This window comes from Macaca fascicularis, chromosome 4 (assembly GCF_037993035.2).
Source record: "Macaca fascicularis isolate 582-1 chromosome 4, T2T-MFA8v1.1".
Taxonomy (NCBI): domain Eukaryota; kingdom Metazoa; phylum Chordata; class Mammalia; order Primates; family Cercopithecidae; genus Macaca; species Macaca fascicularis.
This window is the reverse complement of record NC_088378.1, coordinates 63,202,226-63,224,705: the sequence shown is the minus strand read 5'-3', so window position 1 is coordinate 63,224,705 and position 22,480 is coordinate 63,202,226. Positions and strand designations below refer to the sequence as shown.

At 44.6% G+C, this 22,480-nt stretch overlaps 1 protein-coding gene across 15 annotated transcripts in view; it reads right to left on the bottom strand.

The window, feature by feature from the left end:
- Positions 1 to 22,480, bottom strand: part of SCAF8 (SR-related CTD associated factor 8) — a 228,446-nt gene that overhangs the window by 34,655 nt on the left and 171,311 nt on the right. For 9 of the 15 annotated variants that reach the window (XR_001490105.4, XR_001490107.4, XR_010586296.2 and 6 more), the window contains one exon: positions 18,638 to 19,782. The exons of the other annotated variants lie outside the window; for them this stretch is intronic. The gene's annotated coding sequence lies outside the window, so the exon portion shown is untranslated. Of the gene's footprint in view, positions 1 to 18,637; positions 19,783 to 22,480 lie in introns of those variants that run through there. 15 annotated transcript variants of the gene reach the window in all.

The following is a 22,480-nucleotide window of genomic DNA, read 5'->3' as shown; positions in this document are numbered from 1 at the left end:
TTAGAGACTGATTCTGACACTTCGCAGTTTGCGTGAACTTGGGGAAGGTTTTTGTTTGTTTGAGAGTGCCGTGGCACAATCACAGCCCACTGCAGCCTTGCCCCCTGGGCTCAAGTGATCCTCCCACCTCAGCCTCCCAAGTAGCTGGGACCACAGGCATATACCACTACACCAGGCTAATTTTGCAATTTTTTGGTATGGAGATGGAGGTTTCTGCCACATTGCCCAGACTGGTCTTGAACTCCTGGGCTCCAGTGATTCACCTGCCTAAGCCTCCCAAAGTGCCGGGATTACAGGTAGAAGCCCCAACTTCCCCAGCCTTGGGGAAGTTTTTTAATCCCTTTAAGTTTAAGCCATGTGCAAAATTAGGGTGATAAGAGAATCTACTTCAGAGGGTTGTGAAGATAATTAAGTAATAAAATGCACATAGAGCCTTGAGCACAGGATCCAGTGCAGAGGGAGCCTTTGTGGGTGCCGATGCTACTGATACTATCCATGATTATAAGACTCTAATGGGGCCAGGGACGGTGGCTCACGCTTGTAATTCCAGCTCTTTGGGAGGCCAAGCCGGCAGATCAAGAGATCAGCCTGGCCAACATGGTGAACCCTTTTCTCTATCAAGAACACAAAAAGGCCGGGCGCGGTGGCTCAAGCCTGTAATCCCAGCACTTTGGGAGGCCGAGACGGGCGGATCACGAGATCAGGAGATCGAGACCATCCTGGCTAACACAGTGAAACCCCGTCTCTACTAAAAAATACAAAAAAACTAGCTGGGCGAGGTGGCGGGCGCCTGTAGTCCCAGCTACTCAGGAGGCTGAGGCAGGAGAATGACGTAAACCCGGGAGGCGGAGCTTGCAGTGAGCTGAGATCCGGCCATTGCACTCCAGCCTGGGCGACAGAGCAAGACTCCGTCTCAAAAAAAAAAAAAAAAAAAAAAGAACACAAAAAGTAGCTGGGCATGGGGTCGTGCACCTGTAATCCCAGCTACTCGGGAGGCTGAGGCAGGAGAATCGCTAGAACCTGGGAGGGGAGGTTGCAGTGAGCCAAGATTGCGCCGCTGCATTCCAGCCTGGGCAACAGAGCAAGACTCTGTCTTGAAAAAAAAAAGGACTCTAATGAGCAGGACACCACCCAAAAAAAAAAAAAAAAAAATCACTAAATCTGCTTTTTGTGTCCCTGATTATTATACTCTTTCAACTTTAGTTTAGAAAAAAAAATACATTTTTTTCTGATTTTTTTTAAACCATCATTCAGGACATTGTCTGCTCACTTAAAACAACAGCAGATTTAAGGTGTTGTGCATATGATACTTGAACGAGCACAGTCAGTTCAGAGGATGAGCTGATTAAGTCACTTGCCCGATTTTCATGGTTCAACCAAAGCTACCGGCACAGTTCCCACGGCCACTCTCTGCCCTAAGCTATGGTGAGGCTGCCTCTCTGACTTGTTGCTGGAAATGTGGAAGGACCACATTCTGTTGAGATTGGTGATCTTGTTCCAAACTTCCCCTAACTACCAGCCTCGCAGCAGAACAGAAGTCATGCTTACTCCTTTGAACCTGCAGCCCCCGAGGTAATGCTGTCCCCGAGGTAATGCTGTTGCAAACCTCTTTGGTCAGCTCTGAGTCATCTATTTGTTTTTGTTTGTTTACTTGTTGGGCTTAGGTCTCCACCTCTGGCCAGAACACTGAAATGGCAAACAAAGCTGGGAAACTGGCAGGAAAGTCTGCAAGACTTGAACAATATTGGAGAAACGTGAAGGAACAAGAGGCAGAGAGGTGACGACCTCATTTTCCAACAGATGCAATGGTGCTGTTAGGAAAACACCCAAAAGGAAGCACCCACATGGGAGGATGGAGATGATGACAAGACCAGAGAGAGTCTTGGAAGCTCAAACACCACCGTGCAGTCAGGAGTTGTCTGGAAGTCCCAGCAGGGCATGGCAGAAATAACTTTGCCCAGCACCCTGTGCAATTGGGCAGGGCAGGCCCAGGGACAGCTAAGGGCCACCACTGATGCTTCTTCCCCAAGTGTGAGCTGGGGAACATCAGGTCACATGTAGCTGTAGGACAAACCCCAAGCATCCTCCCATAGCCTCAATTTTATTTAAAAATTCCTAGGAGGTGCAGTCGGAGAGTTAAGTAGTTTGATAGAGTACAAATCATGACTTGTATATGAAAACAAATCTATATGCAGGAATAAAGGGTAAAGTTCACACATAGTTTTATGGCCACACAGGAGTTTGTGATAAAACAAGCTATTTCATGCTTTTGGCAAATCTCTGCTCTGCCCCTGGCCCGGAGGACAGGGAATTTATTTTTCTCCTTTGCCAGTAAGAGTAACTGGGTGAGGGCCGGGTGCAGTGGCTCACGCCCAGTGACTCACGCCCGTAATCCCAACACTTTGAGAAGTCAAGGTGGGAGGATCACTTGAGGCCAGGAGTTCGAGAGTAGCTGGGCAACATAGGGAGACCCTCTATCTACAAAAAATTTTAAAATTTTAAAATTTAGCCAGGCATGGTGGCACGCACCTGTGGTCCTAGCTGCCATGAGCTCAGGAAAAGAAAAAGAGAAGAGAAGAGGAAAAGAAAAAGTACCTGGGTGGGGAAAAAGTCAGAACTGCTGCTCGAAAACATCAGCAAGCCCCCCATCTCAGATGTGTGGTTTTGTGAAACCTCTTTGAGGCTTACCTATTGACCACTCCAAGTGCTTCTGTAACCCGAACGCAGTTCAACTGATTAACCATTCCAGGTGTAACATTAACCGTGTTACAGTGATGCAGAACCAGAATTGCCCGGGCATGGGCAAAGGGAAAAGCTTTAACCCCCTGACTTCCCACCACAAGCCTGGCAGACCCGCTGCCATGGCATCACCTGGGACTGGTTAGAAAGTCCACAAAGGCTCGCGCCACCCCCGATCGGGGAACAGACTTGAGCACTGTTTGCTGTCCCCTGGCCAGTCAGTTCACAATACAGTTTTATCTTTTCTTATCATCTGGTACCATCGCATTGGCTTCCGGGCGAGAAGCAAGCTCTGTGCTGGGTAACACTTCTGACCCGGAAGTCTTCACCTAGGTAGCAGGGATGCTTGGGGGACATGTAGAAGCTTCCAGAGAGTACCAGATGTTGTCCCATGTGGGGAATCCAGACTCCCCCCATGTCCTTGCTACAGAACAGGCTACCAATCCCTCTACTGAGAGTGGCTCAGCCGGCTTTAAAGGTGAGCCGACTTGGAGGCACAGCGGGCTTACAGGGTAGAGAGGAGCAGTGTGCTGGTGACCAGCTGGACTTCTCTCTCCTGCTGAGGCCGAACTACAGCAGGAGACTGCATCATCCCACCTTCCTCTTAGGACCTGGGAAGGCCTGGGAAGATCCCAGAGGTGAAAACAGAAGCTATGCATAGCATTTCCCAGCGGTCTCACCACGACATCTTTTCAGATCTTGATCCGCCCTGGATAGGAAACTTAAAAGGGAAGGTGATAAGCCAGAAGCTTTTAAAATTAGGAATGTGTTACTCAAAGCCTCCTTGGCTTTTGTATCACAGCCACCTTGAGGCGTTTTCATTAGGATTGCTCGTGAGGCTTGTGGAAATGCTGTCTGTGGCCTCCTGAGGAAAGGAAGTGTGTGTGTGTGTGTGTGTGTCTGTGTGTCTGTGTGTGTCTGTGTGTGTGTGTGAGAGAAAGAGAAGAGATAGTCTGAAGTTCAAAAGTACTGGCAGGAAATACCAAGTTCTATTTTTAAAAAATTAACTTTCAATAATTACAGCTGACATCCTATGAAGTAGGTAAATATAATTATCCCTTTTCTGATCAGAAAACTGGCACTGCAGAGTTCTTTTTCTTTTCTTTTCCTTCCTTCCTTTCTTTCTTTTTTTTTTTTTTTTTTTTTTTTTTTTTTTTTTTTTTTGAGACAGAGTCCCACTATGTTGCCCAGGCTGGAGTGCAATAGCATGATCTCAGCTCACTGCAACCTCCACCTCCTGGGTTCAAGCAATTCTCCTGCCTCAGCCTCCTGAGTAGCTGGGATTACAGGTATACGCCACTACCCCCGGCTAATTTTTGTATTTTTAGTAGAGGTGGGGTTTCACCATGTTGGCCAGGCTGGTCTCGAACTCCTGACCTCAGATGATTCATCTGCCTCGGCCTCTCAAAGTGCTGGGATTACAGGTGTGAGCCACTGCGCCCAGCCTCAGATTTCTAATATTAGTGCTCTTCCCCATGATAAAGTGTCTGACTCTATAGAGCTCATCTGGGTCCGACTCCAGTCAGTAGAAATCTATTTTGAGAGCAAAGATTTTAGACCAAGGTCCTCTTTCAACTTATAAGTTTTAAAAAGGAAAAGTTTTTAATTGCATGTGTATTCTGATACAGGAATAATTGGAATGACAGAAAACCTTTTGGCCTCGGCAGGTCACATTGTGTGTTGTGTTGTCACTGTCCTGTGTCTGAGAGGTCGGGGGAGCTGAGCAAAGGGAGGGGGAACGGGGATCAAACAGGAAGGGAAACCGCAGACGCCCCCGCGGAAGGAATCTTCTGGAGAAAATCTCCTCCATGGGAAGGAGCTTAACAGTGTGAGGGAACTGCTCCCTGGCTTGCTAATGTTGAGGACAGCAAGACCCAGCCCCCTACTGTGCTCAAATGCTGCTGGAGCAGCTGCAGGCGAGAGTCAGATCCAGAAGCTTCCAGCCTGTGCCTCCAGCCTGGAGAACACATGTGCCTCCCTGCGCCGAGGGATGCCTAGGCCCCATTGCAGGTGCGCAGGGAGGGAAACCCCACTCCATCCTGACCCGCTTTCTAGTTTTCCCTTGGTGATCCTCAGAGGACACACAGCACTTATCAGAGAGACCCAGGTTGCCTGGCATGCCTCACCCTGTCCTTTCCTATTCTGTCTATTCCATCCTGGCTCTTATCAGGAGTCTGGCCCGTTCCTAACAGAAAAGCAGCTACCATGTATTGAGTCATCACCATGTTCCTAGCACTGTGCTGAGGGCTTTATCTAACAAACCTCACTGGATTAATTCTTGGCAGAGCTTCCATCTCTGTGTTTCCCTACATCGCCCCTGACCAGTGCATCCAAAGGATACCACGTGCTCATCCCCCTGGCTCTTCAAGATCCCCCAGATGACCACCACAGGGCTCCTTTGCTTTGATGAGTGCTTCCTTGTCTCAGAAAACGGCGCCATGCCCAGCCCGTAGGAAATTGGGGAGTCATCTTTGACTCTTCCCTCCTCGCAACCTCTATACCTGGCCCTCCAGGAAGTCCTATTGAGGCTAAAGACATCATTCTCTCTCTTAAAATTCCTCAGGCCTTCAGCCTCTTGTTTGTTTTCATCATTGCACTTATTAAAACTTGAAATTATTTTATCATTCTTTTGTTTTTTTTGAGACAGAGTTTCACTCTTGTCATCCAGGCAGGAGTACAATGGCACAATCTTGGCTCACTGCAACCTCCACCTCCCAGGTTCGAGTGATTCTCCTGCCTCAGCCCCCGGAGTACCTGGGGTTACAGGCACCTGCCACTACGCCGAGTGAATTTTTTGTATTTTTGTAGAGACAGGGTTTCACCATGTTGGCCAGGCTGGTCTCGACCTCCTGATCTCAGGTGATCCACCTGCCTTGGCCTCCCAAAGTGCTGGGATTATAGGCGTGAGCCACTGTGCCCAATCATTCTTGTTTTTGTGTTTGTGTTTGTTTTTGAGACAGGGTCTTGCTCTGTGGCCCAGGCTGGAGTGCAGTGGTACAATCTAGGTTCACTGCAATGTCCACTTCCTAGGCTCTGATGATCCTCCTGCCTCAGCCTCCTGAGTAGCTGGGATTACAGGCATGTACCACCACACTCAGCTAATTTTTTAAAACAAATTTTCATAGAGACAAGGTTTTGCTATGTTGCTCATGCTAGTCTTGAAGTCCTGGACTCAAGCAATCTAGCTGCCATGGCCTCCCAAAATGCTGAGATTATAGGCATAAGCCACTGTGCCTGGCCCCATTTTATCCATTTCTTGGTCACTTTTCCTATTAGAATATACAAGACATGCATGTTGCTCATGCATTAAAACATATGTCCCATGAGTAACAGTCTGTGCTTGTTCATGAGCTATATTCCAGTGCCTCATCAATATTTGTTGAAGGTTGAATAAATGACCCACCTGGTACTCAGATTTTGTTCTGCCCCCTCTTCCCACTCCACCTCATCAACTCTTCAGCTCTCTTGCTTTTAGTGGAAACACTCCCACCAACGGCCTTCCTACCAGAGGAGAGATCAGACATCCTACAGAGACCTTTGGTCTGGTCCCCAGTTCCCCAACACCTCCCTGAGAACTGCAGCACCTGGAGCCCGAGGTGGAATTCCTGGGCTACCTTTTTGTCTACTCGATGCAGCCCAAGAATGAGAAAGGGCATCTGAGATTCCCTGGGTTTGACCATTTTTTATCAACAACTCATTCGTCATTTCCTCTTCCGGACTGCCCAGATATCTGGCCTCTCAGAAGAGGAAGTTTTGGCTGGGAACTTCCTCCAGCATGTGAAGGCCTTCCCCCTTCACCCAGCTCCTGGCCTATTCTGGCTCTGAGCCTCGGGTGCTCACACCTCCAGCTGTTGACCTGTCCTTCCCTCAGGTTGTGCCTGGGTGATCCCAGGCTGGAAGGTCCGTAGGTGCACAGACATGGGGCTCAGCTCCAGTCCCCCCAGCTTCCACTAGCCGAGACACAGGACAAGTTACCCTCCCTTTCTAAATCCCACCAGCCTATGAGAGAGAACCCTCACAGACCTGTTTTAAGGAGTAAGTGAGGAAACATATCTAAAATGCTATTAATATCTAAAAGGAATAAGAGCTATTCTTTTGTGTGTTTGTGCCACTAGCTGAGTTTGTGTGAGGAGGGTGGGGTGAGACACAGTGCCTTCTCTCACAGAAAAAGCCCCAGTCCTGGTGCCCTCCATCCTGAGCCTACTTTTGTAGAAGGCTGGTCTCTGGTGAGGTCAGTTACCCCAAAGTGGCCCACATCCCCCACTCGCCAGTTACTTTCCCCATTCTCTTCCCTAGTGGGGAGGGGATGAGGAATTGTTTCAGGGACCAATCATCTGGCACTTAACCCAAGAACTTCCATTCTGTTTTTGTGGGCACATTTTAAAAATGAGTCAAGGCCATTTGCATTTTTATTAAGGTCTTCTGAGGGATCGGCCAGCTCCCTGAGCCAGGGACTCTGTGAATTTCATGAGTAAGTCATGCTTGCCATACCCAGACTGTTGATAAGGACAGAGAGGAGGGCTGGTCCTGGGTTTTGGGTGAGTGACGTTGTGAGCAGATGACTTCCATAAAAATAAAAATTGAATTGAATCCCATTAAATTAGCATGCATCTTTCTTCAGATCTGACGCGGTCACTGCACCATCTTTCCCACACAAGCATGTGGATTCTCTAAAGATGGTGGAAATCCCAAACCTAAAGTCGTCAGGAAGCAAGCGCGGGCAGCACAGCTGATGCAAAGGAGGAGCTGCGGACACAGCGGATCTGATTACTCCCAGGTGTGTGGCCCTGGGCCCTCTATTTCCCCTTCTCTCGTCCCACTTTCCACTTTCCAAATATTTCTCTGCACTAGAATGAGTAGATACAAGAGGAAAATGTGACATGTAAATCAGTTAAAAAAAAAAAAGATATATATATATATAGACTCAAGGCAAGCTTTTCAGCATCCTCTAAGGATTCGAAATCCGTGTCCTCTCTGGGTCCCTAATATACAAGGAGGCTTTGTCCTGTGAAAGGAAAGGAAAAACCAGGGCTTCTTGAGGGTAAGAAGAGCTCCCTAGATGCAAACTGCTGCCAGGTGCCTCCTGACAGCCATGCTGAGAAACGGAAGTCCATGCAGAAACAGCAAGAAAGTGCAGAACGCTGCCTTTGCGCCACGCTTCGTGCAAACATGCCAATGGCTGCGTCTAAAATGGGCATTCGTTCCCTCACCATCAGTCCAAGACTTGTCACAGTCCTGGTAACGAATGCCTGAAATGGATCTGGCTTGAATGACACCTTTTCACTGGCATGATCCTGAGACAGTCAGGCAGTGGCTTACAGTCCCTCAGGTTCCCTGCAGGCTGTCCTCGACAGGCACGCTGGGCCTCCTGTCTGGGAAATCAGGGTCCCCTCCCCACCGTGCTTCAAGCCAGAGGTCCTTGTAATGCTAGGAAGCTTCTGTCCCCTCAAGGCCAATCTCCTCTGGGGCTTTTAAAAATCATAACAAGGTACTTGGAGCTCCCACACCACTTTCCAGCTCAGCATCTGAAAGTTCCTTGAATGTGGTTCACGCCTGTAATTCCAGCACTTTGGGAGGCTGAGGCAGGAGGATGGCTTGGGCCCAATAGTTCAAGGCCAATCTGGGCGACAAAGGGAGACTCTGTCTCTACAAAAAGTAAAAAAATTAGCGGGCCATGGTGGTGCACACCTATAGTCCCTGTTGCTTGGGAGGCTGAGGTGGGAGGACTGCTCGAGGCCAGGAGGTCGAGGCTACAGTGAGCTGTGTTTGTGCCACTGCACTCCAGCCTGGGCAACAGAGTGAGACCCTGTCTCAAAAAAAAAAAAGAAAAATTAAAAATTTTTTTTCAAAAATTCCTTGTAAGTGGAAATTATTAAAACCAAGCCTCAGTAACTTAATTAACCCTGGTTGTCATTTAGGAGGAGGCAGTTTGTCACTCGCCTCTGTGATTCTGCCACAAGGTGTATTTTGGTTAAACATAAGGCCCAGCTAATGATTTTGTATTTTTTGTAGAAATGAGGTCTCTCTTTTCACCCAAGTTGGTCTCAAACTCCCGGCTTCAAGCAATCCCCCTGACTCGGGAGACTGAGGCAAGAGGGTTGCTTGAGCCCAGGAGGTGAAGGCTACAGTGAGTTGTGATTGCACCACTGCACTCAGGTCCGTGCAACAGAGTGAGACCCTGTCTCAAATATAGACATATATTAGGGACCACTATATATGTGCCTATACCAGGCACATTTTACCTCTGAAATTCAAAACTACTATAATAAAAGGGCTGTTACTGATCCTTACTTTAAAATTTTTTTTACTTCATTTTTATTTTCTTGTTTTTCAACTTTTTAATTTGAGACAGGGTTTTACTCTGTCACCCAGGCTGGAGTGTAGTGGCACAATCATGGCTCACTACAGCCTCAACCTCCTAGGCTCAGTATCCCCCGACTTCAGCCTCCTAAGTAGCTAGAACTACAGGCGTCTACCACCACGCCTGACTAATTTTTGCATTTTTTATACTGACGGAGTTTTGACATATTGCCCAGGCTGGTTTTGAACTCCTGGGCTCAAGTGATCCGCTCACCTCGGCCTCCCAAAGTGCTAGGATTACAGGCATGAGCCACCGTGCCCGGCCCTTCCTTCTTTTTAATACGACTCTCATTATTGTAAAAATGGAATTTGAAACAATCATTAAAAAACATTAGGGAGGCCAGGCACAGTGGCTCACGCCTGTTATCCCAGCATTTTGGAAGGCCAAGGCAGGTGGATCACTTGAGGTCAGGAGTTTGAGACCAGCCTGGCCAACATGGTGAAACCCCATCTCTACTAAAAAAATTCAAATTCAAAATTAGCCAGGCGTTGTGGCCCCCACTGGTAGTCCCAGCTACTCAAGAGACTAAGGCACAAGAATCGCTTGAATCCAGGAAGCAGAGGTTGCAGTGAGCTGAGATCACGACACCACACTCTAGCCTGGGTGACAAGAGCGAAACTCTGTCTCAAAAACAAACAAACAAACAAACAAACAAAACTTTAAGGAAATATTAAATAAAAAGCAATTCATTTCCTGAGACTTTAATAAGACATTTTCCTCTATTGGAAAACTTTCTCTACTTTGTCTCTTACCCAGATGAATTTTAGTCAATAATTCACTTCTCCATCAAATGCTTCTCTATCCCTTACCACATGTAAAGAGCACTGCACGGAACACAAAGATCAAACTCATCTTTTGTCCCTACGAGTATCACAGTTGTGGACTCTCCAGTGGCCACAGATGGACTGCAGGAGGTGAGTGAGTTCTGAACAAAACCCAAGAGCTGGACACACCTTTGGGTCACACCCTCACTGCACTGTTCCCGCTGCCGCTGCACTGACTATTGACATTTACTGAAGATGCATTTTGTCACAGGCCATGAGCTGAGACTTCAAACATATCCATCTGATATAATTCTCCCAACAACGCTGTGAGTGAGGCATTATCATTCTCTTCATTTTAGAGATGTGTAAAGAATTAAAATAACATGCCAGCCGGGCACGGTGATTCACGCCTGTAATCTCACCATCTAGGGAGGCTGAGGCGGGCAGATCATCTGAACTCAGGACTTCGAGACCAGCCTGGGCAACATGGTGAGACCCCATCTCAACTAAAAATACAAAAATTAGCTGGGCATGGTGGTGGGTGCCTGTAGTCCCAGCTACTTGGGACTCTGAGGCACAGAATCATTTGAACCTGGGAGGCGGGGGTTGCAGTGAGCCGAGATGGTGCCACTGCACTCTGGCCTGGGCGACAGAGCCAGACTCCATCTGAAAAAAAAATAAATAAATAAAATAACATGCCATGGTCACAGAGCTCGTGATGGGAGAGGTGGATGTGAGACACAGTTTCATGTGGTGACTCCAAAGCCAGTCCTGTTCCTGCTTACAGACACCCACATAGTACCAGCTCTCCCAGCAATGCATGGAACTCACAATAGTACTGCTCCCACCAACTCAGCACAGCCTCCTTGCAAAGCTGAACTCTAAGCGGTCTTTAAAATGTTCCTGGGGCCAGGCGCGGTGGCTCACGCATGTAATTGCAGCACTTTGGGAGGTCGAGGGGGCGCGGATCTCCTGAGGTCAGGAGTTCGAGACCAGCCTGACCAACGTGGTGAAACCCCATCTCTACTAAAAATACAAAAAAATTAGCCAGGCATGGTGGTGGGGGCGTGGTGGTGGGTGCCTGTAATTCCAACTACTCAGGAGGCTGAGGCAGGAGAATCGCTTGAACATGGGAGGCGGAGGTTGCAGTGAGCTGAGATCGTGCAATTGCACTCCAGCCTGGCCAACAAGAGTGAAACTCTGTCTCAAAAAACAAAAACAAAACCAAAACAAAACCCACAAATGTTCTTGGGCCAATGAGGAAGAAAACCAGTATACCATAAACCACTGAAACTGACCCAGTCGTGCCAAACAGCCGAATGAACTCATACGCCCTTTCATTTTTTCAGTGATCAACCATGGCTTCCTTCCTATATCCTTCTGAACTCTATGCAAACAGACCTCCCCAGTGAGGTCTTCCCTCACCATCACATATAAAATATTAGCCATGGCACCCCCACTGCTGTCCATTTCATCCTCCCTGCCCGGCTCTGTTCTTTATGGCACTCACGTTCAACCAAAATATTACATGAATGTCACTGTCCTTCTCTTCCCACAAGATAAAAACCCCTATGAAAGCAGAGGCTTTGTTTTGTACATTGCTGTATTTCTGGTGCTAGACAGTGTCTGGCACAAATTAGGTGTGATCTATTTAAAAAAATGGATACATTTTAAATGAACACAATTAAAACACCACGGATCCCAAAAATGTTGTAGAGCTCAGGGTTTAATAGACTCCTGCGGATGGTTGTAAAGTTCCTTTATTCTACCAAAACTTTACATACCTCTTGAGCCTACATGAAAATTACAGTAAAAAGAAACAGGACATACAAACTATCTTTGTTATTTTTTAGGCCTTTGCCTACTTTGCACTTATGGGTTTTTTTGTTGTTGTTGAAGTGTTTTTTTGTTTTGTTTTGTTTTGTTTTTTTGAGACGGAGTTTTGCTCTTGTTGCCCAGGCTGGAGTGCAACGATGCAATCTCCGCTCACCGCAACCTCCGCCTCTGGGATTCAAGCGATCCTTCTGCCTCAGCCTCCCGAGTAGCTGGGACTACAGGTATATGCCACCCACACCCGGCTAATTTTGTATTTTCAGTAGAGACAGGGTTTCTCCATGTTGGTCAGGCTGGTCTCGAACTCCCAACCTCAGGTGATCTGCCTGCCTCGGCCTCCCAAAGTGCTGGGATTACAAGCATGAGCCAACGCACCCGGACTGCACTTGTGGTTTAAATTCCTTTATGTCTGTCCAGATTCCTGTTAGCCCCCAAAATCCTGACTGATGTTTCACTGTAGGTTAAAATAATGAGAATTTCCAAACAGCAACAGAAGTTCTACCTTCTTCCGAGTACCTTCAGGAGACACAATGTCCTTAGCTAAAGAAAAATGGAAACCTCATTTGGTAGCATGCCAGCACCGTCTGCTTGGGGCTGTGATTATCCAGTGAACTAGTTGAACCTGTGGCTTAAACAGTCCCTTGCCACAGTTAATCCTTAAGACTTGCTATAAAACTGGGGGAGTAGAGGTTGGGGAAAACTGTGGTCACCTGAGTTCTAGTCCTGTTTTGCTTCTAACTGCCCACGTGGCTTTAAACAGTTCCTTTGACTGTTTCCTTATTCATAAACTCGATTCTTTGGTATTGGAGGGCTAGCAAGCTCTTATTGAATCAGACAAGAAGCCATGGCCCTCATCAAAGAAAATGTTAAATATGTTGAAGGTGTTTCCTATAATCTCAGAGCGTTCACTGTTAAGAACTCCTGGGGCTCCGGTGATGATCTAAGTTTCTTTCAGCTCTGACATTCTCTCTCTCTATGATTCTAACACACCACCAATCTCCCCTTATTGTGCCACCATAAGAGACCACTCACCAAGAACAAAATGAGATAGACTTTCTATCTTTCCCCAAGTCTGAGTATAGGAGTCACATTCACCCCAGTGACGTGTGATCAGCCATGTACCCACCAAACTCATGAAATCAATCAGTCCTTGCCAAAGAGTCCACTTCCCAATACCCCTCAGATTTATCTACCAGGCAGATCCTGTTCACAAAGCCCTGGGCAGACCCACCCCACCCTGGAAAAACAGATGAACACAATAGCCTTATCTCTGAGTATAAGGTGGTAACATTCTTTCCAACAAGCTAGAAATAGATGAACAATTCAATTGTCTCAGGGAAAGAAACCACATCCCATGTGACAGAGAGCCTGGCTGTCACCTACTTGTTTTCGTTTCCATTAAACTGACCTCACTTAATCATTCGCAGTGTTTCCTTGCCTTTATTTTACCTTAGGGATGCATGATGGCTATCATTTCCCGAGTGCCCAGCCTGTGCCAAACCCATTACATGTAGTATTACTAACCACCTCATGTAAACATGGTTTTCATTATGCAGATGGGAAAAACTGCCGGCACAACTGTCTTTATCACACAGAGAAACCAAGGTTGGGCGGGGTTAGATGACTTGCTCCAAATCACACAACCCACAGGAGGCCGAGCACTTCGAAACCTTTCCTTTCTTCCCTGTAGCCCAGGGATTCCCAAACTTGTTTGCATATTAGAATCCACCAGGAGAGCCTCTAAAACTCCCAATGCCCAGGGCACACTCTAGCAGTCATAATCTTTGCGGAAGGGACATAGGATTCAGGATTGTTGAAGCTTCCCAGGTGATTCTAATATGCAGACACGTTTGGGACCAACCCTGGAAGCAATGGCAAGCATCTTCAGCAACACACATTTACCAAATAATCCAAGTGGAAACCAAGGGCAAGGAATAAAGAAGCAGCAAACTGAAGACTGAGCTAAGAGGAGCTGAGGAGACGCACCTGAGTGAAGGAATGTGCTTTCTTTACGGGTGATGGAAGGAATTTGGTAAGAGAAGAAACTTCCTTGATGTAAGCACAGACAAATCCAATGGGATGCCGGTGTTTAGTGACTGTTTAAGGGATGAGCTAAAATACACTAACTGCATCTGTTCTCTTAAGTGGGTTTCCTTTTTGCTCTGTCCTTGGGAGGAGAGTGACTGTCGTTAATGTCAATTTATGTTAGAAGCTGGTGCTTTATGAACTGAGCTCTGTGCCTGGTGCTGCTGCGGCCCCCAGTCCAGCATGGTGAACCCTATGGGCATTAACCCAGACCCGGAGCACCTCAAGGTCCTGGTGGCCTTTGCAACAGCAAAGACTGTTAGGATTATATCTAGTAGAGCATTTACGTTAGTGCATTTAAAAAATGTATTCAAATTCCTGAAAAACTGGAGATCCATTGGAAAAACCTTAAGCCCCAACTATGCTAGAAAATAGTCTGTTGCTGTAATATCTTGGGGATCCTCAGCTCGAAGGTTTTGATGGTCTGATTGAGCATACTGAGGAATTATTACGTTTACTTGGAATTAAGTAGGATTTTAGTTGAATGGAAGGAACGTTATTGCTTGTGTCTTGACTGAAGTCAAAGAAACAATGATTAGCAAATGATTTGGGGGTGGTCATGCTTGTACTTATTCAAGTTAATAATCTGCTTTAAACAACATGTATTCTCTACAGTCTTCACATCTGGACAGAGATGTCTGGATTTCCAAAGGAAACCTACATATCATAAATCTGACATTCCATTTAGTTAAATTCCTGTACTTAAATCTGATGTATCCTTCTGCCTGAGAAAAAGATAGCAGCTAATGCTGAATTAAATCCACAATTCTCCGATTATCTATTGGCTTTAGTTTCTCCTTTTGTATTTAATGATAACATCTTTCTAAGTCAGATACAACTAGACTGAAAACATTCAATCAACCCTACTTCTATGCAACTGTTCATTGTGACGGGGATCTGGGAAAACTAACATTGTTTCTGTGTACTGCTAAGATGGCCCCAGGAAAACCAAACCAAGTTCAGAAAAGAATAACTTTCTTTCTATCCCATTCTCTTGCCATAGTCTATCCTTATTCCATGAAATACACATTTTTTTTTAATAAGAGATCTCTTGAGAAACTCTGAATTCTTTTGGTTTGATATAAATAGTTTCTTGTGTTCTGTCTGTAATTTTCCAAACGTTGTAAAGCCAAAGTCCTTGTGTTTGAAAGTATTTTGAGTTCCCCCACCCCGTTTACAGATGAAACGGGTCACTTCTCATGTTGAATTCAACGGCAGCATTCATGGATGGTGGGACCTGTATCCTTGCTAGAGTTTCAGGGTTTAGAAAAGAGGCGTTCACTAGTATATGTCAATATAATCTCTTGGTTCTCCAATCCAAATAAAACTATAAATGTGTTACTGGCTAGGAAACAGCAAAAGACTAAACAGTAAGAACTATTTTCTTTTTTACGATAGTGGCAAGTTGAGCTAATAAAGAACAAGTCATTTTTAGGAAAACTACTGATTTGCATCTGCCTCTGTGAGCTTCCTTTGCATTCATCTTCTGCTTAAGCTGCAGTACACACCCGTATTCCCATTGAACATGCACGTTCTACTGACGTGCTCAAGCATAATTTTAATGCACTGTTCCATCTCTGATCTCAAGCACCGCACTGTGTATTTAGTAAGCACTAGATACATACGTGTTGGATGAATGAAGGAATATTGGTATTTGGAGACAAATTTGCAAGATTCTAATAAAAAAAAACAAGCACAGGACCTGGAGTCAGTGTGAAGGAGGTGGGGCTTCGGCTGTGGCCACACCTGCCGTACATGAGGTGAGAACCTGGGAATCACTTTCTGGGGCACTGGAGCCCAGCTCGTGTTGCAGAACCCAGAGCCGGCCTCTTGGTCCCTGCGCTCTCCTGGCAGTCCCCAGCCAGGCCTCACCTTTGAGAGTTTTGCTTTTTTGTGGCCTAAGAGGATTCTAGTCACTCTGCTTATGGCCTCCAGTCCCATGCTATGTGTACTTGTGAGTGCACTCACATCACACAGGATAAAGAAAGCCCTTGGGCTGAGTGCGGTGGTTCATGTCTGTAATCCCAGCACTTTGGGAGGCCGAGGCGGGTGGACCACCTGTGGTCAGGAGTTCAAGACCAGCCTGGCCAACATGGTGAAACTCCATCTCTACTAAAAATATAAAAATTAGCCAGGCATGGTGGCAGGTGCCTGTAATCCCAGCTACTTGGGAGGCTGAGGCAGGAGAATTGCTTGAACCTGGGAGGTGGAGGTTGCAGTGAGCCGAGATCACGCCATTGCACTCCAGCCTGGGCCACAGAGTGAGACTCCATTTAAAGGAAAAAAAAAAAAAAAAGAAAACCCTGTAGTGCATGGACATTTCTGCACTCACATTACACAGGGGAAAGAAAGCCCGCAATTGCATGGACATTTCTGGCAAAAGTTACTTCCTTTTCCTCGTTAGCTTTTTCCTTTTCTGTTGTAATGAAAGGGTGGGAATGATGCTGTAAGAAGCAGGGAGGTCCCCCTTGCATTTCTGACTGCTGTGGCTCTTGGCCTGTGTGACACCGTGTGTGGGAACTTCTAAATATCAGTGCAACTCTCCACACAAGGTCCCTTGAGATACAAGATAACATTTGCCACAGTCTTCATAAAGCTTTGCAAAACATCTTTGCAATAGCAATTGCTTCCACTCAGTAATATTCTTCCCATCCCACGATCAAGCGGACAAAATTAACAAGAGGCATATTCAGGCTTTTTCCCAGTTGTGCAAGCTGAGAGTCACGGCCATCTGAAAGCCACATTTATTTCTAGCACTATGGATCCTTTAGTGGATTTTAAAATTTGCATTAATTTTATGAATGATATCTTTTTAGAAAATATATCTGAATACAGTACTTGAACTTGTAGTTTTAAAAGTTTGGACTAAAAATGCAAGTATATTTTTTCTAGTTTACAATCTTCTTTCCTAAGTCATCTACAATAATAGGCAATTGATTTATATCTTATAGGATTGAGAAATGATTTAGTTTTGAAATAATGTAAGAATGGATGAAAATGAGCATCATTTTATTTCCTTATAGCTCACAGATAGAATATATTTCTATGATATTAAAAAAAGTTTTTGAAAGAGATGTGTGCCTCAGAAGAAATAAAAGGAGTAAATATAATATTTTTCACAGATACTAAAAGGTACAGAAAACATCTATAAAACAGTAACTATGAGCCAGTCTATACACTGTGCCAGTCGACACACTGCGCCAAGCTGCCTCTCTCTGTAACCTTTAAAGAGTCCTCCAAAGGAAAGCCCAGTTATAAAAATGATTGGATTTGATGCCACCACCACAGTCTGGAATGTTCTTCAATTTTCATACATAGATGCAGAAATAGTGGATTTGGGGAAATCATTAATAATGAATGAAAGGAGGCATTCTTCTAAAGCATCAAATTTCATGACTTTCTTAACTGCTTATACTTTAAAATCATTTAAAACACAAATTACTCTGGATAAAAGTAATCATCTATGTGTAATTCCTTTGCGGAGGCCATTCTGAAATAGTTTCCCCCCCCCATGAGGAATTTATTAACCACAAAGAAATTGCCTAAGACCACCCATCTCATTTGAATGAGATCTCTGTATTGGAATTCAAGTGAGAGGCCAGCATTTACTCACAAAGCCAAACAACCCCCATGGGGGATTCTTTCTAATTGTGCAAATACCAAATAGCTTCAGTTTGTCAAAGTCACTTAATACTGTTTTAAAAACCAGCTCGAAATGCTTCGAGTCCCTGGAGGATGGTGACTTTTGAAAGCTTTCCTTTGCCATGGACTGAAGCAGGGATGGAGTGGGGACTGTTCAATATTCATGCCGATTCACACAGAGAGCCTGTCCAGATGCTCAGGTCGAGGGGAGCAGGAGCTTCTGAAAAGGGAATTCATCCAGGGAACAAAAGCATCAACCTCTGCCCCTATTATGCTGCCTTGGGATTTTAAAAAGATTACTCTTCCAACAGATGGGCCTTCGTGTGCACCTGGTCATTGGAAAAGCACCTCCAGCTAAGTGCTGACTGCATATGCACCCAGTGCTGAAGGAATGATCCTCTTTTAACTTCATTTGCTATTCTATTTCTCCTCTCACCCTATCCACCGAAAAGAACCTCAGAAACTTCTATTTTTTTTCCCCATTTAATTTCCCAAATCATTTGCTCATATGTGCACAAGAATGGTGAAGTTAGTCACAAATCCATACTGTTCCTTTGTGGGAGGTGGGGGCTTGACGGGGTGGGAAGTGGGAGCTAGATGGATGTTTGCCAATTGCAGGTTTAGTTACAAAAGAATAGAAGGAAAGGGATCTTTTCTCATTGCCATATCAAATTTGGTACAGGTGCCAAGCAAGATCTAAGTTTCTACATAGGCTCACATGTCTGTGTTTCTTTGGAGCTGTTTTATTTCTTACTGCAGTATGATGGAATACATAAAACAATATTCCAACACTACCAGGCAGAGAATCAAACAAATAAAGATCCTATTGAAAAGCCTATAATTGCCACTATATTACCTATAGCCTTCTCTAGTTTTCTACTTACTACTTGTAATAGCAAATACAATTATAATCAATTTAATAGAAAATCTGCTGTAAGGAGAAACTCAAGAAAGCTTAGATATAATCCTCAGGAATTAATTTTAATCCGTGTTATAGAATGCATATTCAAAAAGGCCTTGGCATTCAAAAATCTCTTGGCCTTTCAATAAATAAAAAGAGTGGTTGTTCAAATATAGAAAACAACAGTGAAAGGCTTCAACTATGAATGTATCTCTACATCTCTATACACACAGACTGCTCAGTTACTAGGCACAGACAGACCACAAAAGATGCACTAAGCTACACAGCAAAATAAATGACTAACAACCAAAATTAGTTTCAATTTTTATTATGAATGTCCAAAGTGACAGCATACTGTGAAAATGCTAGGTTCTCATTGATTAAATTTCAAGAGATCACAGACTACAGCATTCCAAGCACTTTAATTTTTGACAGAGCCAAAAACAAAGAAAAGAATGATAAAAATGTTCTTTTGGGTGTAAACAGTATTCATATTTGAGTTTTTGTATTTTTTTCTTCCCTGCAGGTATTGTGAACACTGATAATTTCCAAAACACAAATCCTGGTCTGGATACTTGCAGCAAACTTTTATAATCTCTGCCCGAAGAAGAAGCTAATAAGAAATGTACTTATAAAGTATGTTTATGATACCATGTGATATGTTTGTTCCTCCTCATTTCCTTATCTATCCCGCAAGGCTTCTTGTCTACCACCCGGGTACCTGCTGTTGGTAATTACAGGACAGGGAGGCTGAAGTCAAACACTCGGAAGACTGTACTGAATCCTGGATTTTCTGAAAGCTGCATTTACTTTTTTTTTTTTTAATGAAAGCTTAAGATTTTCAGTGTTTGAGAAAGTTCAAGGAGATACCTAATGATAACGGATTAAAGCCACCAATCAAGAACTACACAGTCTACACAGATTGTGTTCAAGAAAAAAAGCCTTGGTTTACTAAAGCTATGGTTCTAGTAATCTGTAGGTCCAACACAATATGACGTTTTTTTCTCCCCCCCCGAAGGGTTTCCTTGCCATCTGTCCTTCCCGTCACTGGTACTGGATGATGCTACAGATGGAGTCTGTTGCCACTGATATTGCAATGAAATCTGGTCCTGTGGAAGTGGGTATCTCTTACAAATGCAATACTGTTCATCTGAGTGGATCCCCAAAAAGAACAATTATGAACTAGAAACTCATAGAGTTTGTGTTTAAAATTTATAAAATTAAACCTGCTCCAACAGGTAATACAGGGAGGCATGCTTGCAACCTCTGGATTCAATCAGAAACAATGCCTGAGAGCACAGAGCCTTCTCAATAGGTAACGGTGGGTTCCTTTTAACGCTTCCTTAAACAAGATCCGATGTGATGCACATTAGAACTTTGAAGCACGTCTGTCTCATTTATTTCTACAAGGCCTGGGACACAGGAAGCTGCCAGGACTTCATTCATCATCATCTTGCCTGTTGACAAAAGGAACAATAACTGGTCATCACTGGTCCATGGAATAACTTTTCCTAGTTTTTTCCAAGATCATTCCTAAAGAAAAGATGGTGTCAATACAACAGCAAATGTTTCAATGTTTGATGAATTTCTGTGCTCTAAAATGCCATGCCTTCTTCCAACAGAGCAGGAAGAACCACGTCATGCAGTGTTCATTGCTCTCCAAATGCCGGAATGGTTCAGGAGACAGCCCTGTCCTGGAAGTCAGCTGACCCAGGCTCCACACATGAATCTGCCAACAACTAACACAGTCACCTAAACTTGTTGGGCCTTGGTTCCTTCCCATGTAGACTAAAAGGCTTCAGTGGAGCATGTCTAAAAAGAAGGCCATCCAGTGCTACCTTTTAATAGGATCGTGTGGTCCTGCCTTCTTAGCTCCTTACAGAGCATCACCAGGTACGACCATCTCAAGCTGCGGCTTACAAAATACCTACACCTGGCTGCCCGTGGTCCTTGTTCAGCTTGGAGCTGAAAACCAAGTGAATTTCCAGAGAAATTTCAAAATATCTATTAGCATCTTGAAGTCCATTAAAATCTTAAATGTGTGATGGCTACAAAATTCTGAAAATACACATCTCCATGTTTTCACATCTTTTGCCATCTTAAGGTCAAAGAAGTGTCTTTTTTTGGTCCCTGCTGGCTTTCTTAAATTAAGAAATAATCATATAAAAGTTGAAAAATACATTCATAAGCATAACGACATGGAAGCGTTCTGTAGGAGCCTACTATCTTGTTATATAATTCAACTAGTTGGACTCGTTAAAGTAGCTACGCCAAGTAACTTTACCAAGACACATGTCTGGTAGCAGAGATGGGACCTAAACATAGTTAAGTCTCACCCTAAAATGAATGCTTTTTTTTTTTGAGATGGAGCCTTGCTCTGTCACCCAGGCTGGAGTGCAGGGGCACAATCTCGGCTCACTGCAACCTCCGCCTTCTGGGTTGAAGCGATTCTCTTGCCTCAGCCCCGTGAGTAGCCGGGACTACAGGCACGCGCCACCATGCCCATCTAATTGTTTTGTATTTTTAATAGAAACGGGGTTTCACCATTTTGGCCAGGCTGATCTCGAACTCCTGACCTCAGGTGATCCACCCACCTTGGCCTTCCAAACTTCTGGGATTACAGATGTAAGCCATTGCACCCAGCATCATATATTTTAAGGCATCCTGTTGTCATGTGTGACAAGAGAGGTGGCTGAAATATTTTTCATCTTTCTACCGTGCTTTTGGCATAGAGGGAAATGTGTGAACGATCCACACAAAACTGGTGCCAAAATATCATCTATTACTTTGGATTATTCTAAGTGTTTTGTGAATGAGTTTATTCTTCAAACTTAAAAGCTGACTTAAACAAGCTGACTTAAAAGCTACCTAGGAAAGAAAAAGGCAATGAAGATAAACTCAGTCATTTGACTGTCAATAGCAACAAGACTAAAGTTACAGAGTCATTTTCTTAAATCTGGATAAGATTTGCCAGGTTGTAACCAGATCGGGCAGTTGTCCACAGCAAATTGGTATTCATGTGGTAAAGGCACAGAGATCACAATGGTGAACAAAAAGAAAATGATACAAATTCACTCAAATTATGGACCTGTAAAATGATCTGTAAACACAGGCACATATACTAACACAGACTAAATGTGTGTTTCTTTGTTGCCAAGTAAGAGAAATAAATGTTTCTGTTTCAACAAATGAACTTAAAATGTAAGTAAAATTTATTATGGGATTCTGGCAAGTATTTTTATGACCATGGCTTTCTGGGATGATTTTATTGCTGTTGTTGTTGTTTTTGAGACAGGATCTCACTCTGACGCCCAGGCTGGAGTGCAGTGGTGCGATCTTGGCTCACTGCAACTTCTGTCCCCTGGGTTCAAGTGATTTTTCTGCCTCAGCCTCCTGAGTAGCTGGGATTATAGGCACGCACCACCATGCCTGGCTATTTTTTGTATTTTTAGTAGAGACGGGGTTTCACCATGTTGGCCAGGCTAGTCTTGAACTCCTGACCTCAAGTGATCTGCCTGTCTCGGCCACCCAAAGTGCTGGGATTACAGGTGTGAGCCACCATGCCGGGCCTCTAGGATGATTTAGTATATATCATAAGTGCCTGATGGCATTGCTACAAGTACACGTGAAATGATTCCTCGCTGAAGATGGTGGGTATTGAAAAGTAGAAATGCAAGCAGCAGTACAGAGGCATGGAAATGATGGCTTGACAGTGTCTCTTGGAGAGTGCTTTAGTTTGCAAAGGCTTCTCATGTTTGTGCTCTGGTCCTTACAACAAGGGAGCCAGCTTCCGCGTGGGGAGGCAGCTGAGATGAGTGAGCTCAGGCGACCTGCCCAAGGCCAGTGCTCACTGTTTGTTTTTTTTAAAAAACAAAACATAACAAAACAGAACACACACACTGTCTCTTGCTCCCAACACTGAATACTGATGAATTTATTATTTCCTATGTTCTTCATCTCTTCTGCATAGTGTTATTACTACTATCGGCACTCATATATTAAGGGCTTTATAAAGAATTCTTGCAAAATGGATATAACAGAACATGACGACTGGATCTTGCGTGATATGTGATCAATGTCTCTGCATAATCAGGACTTGCAAAATAGATATAACTCTCTCCACAAAGAAAGAAACTGAGGGTCAGAGATGTGCTT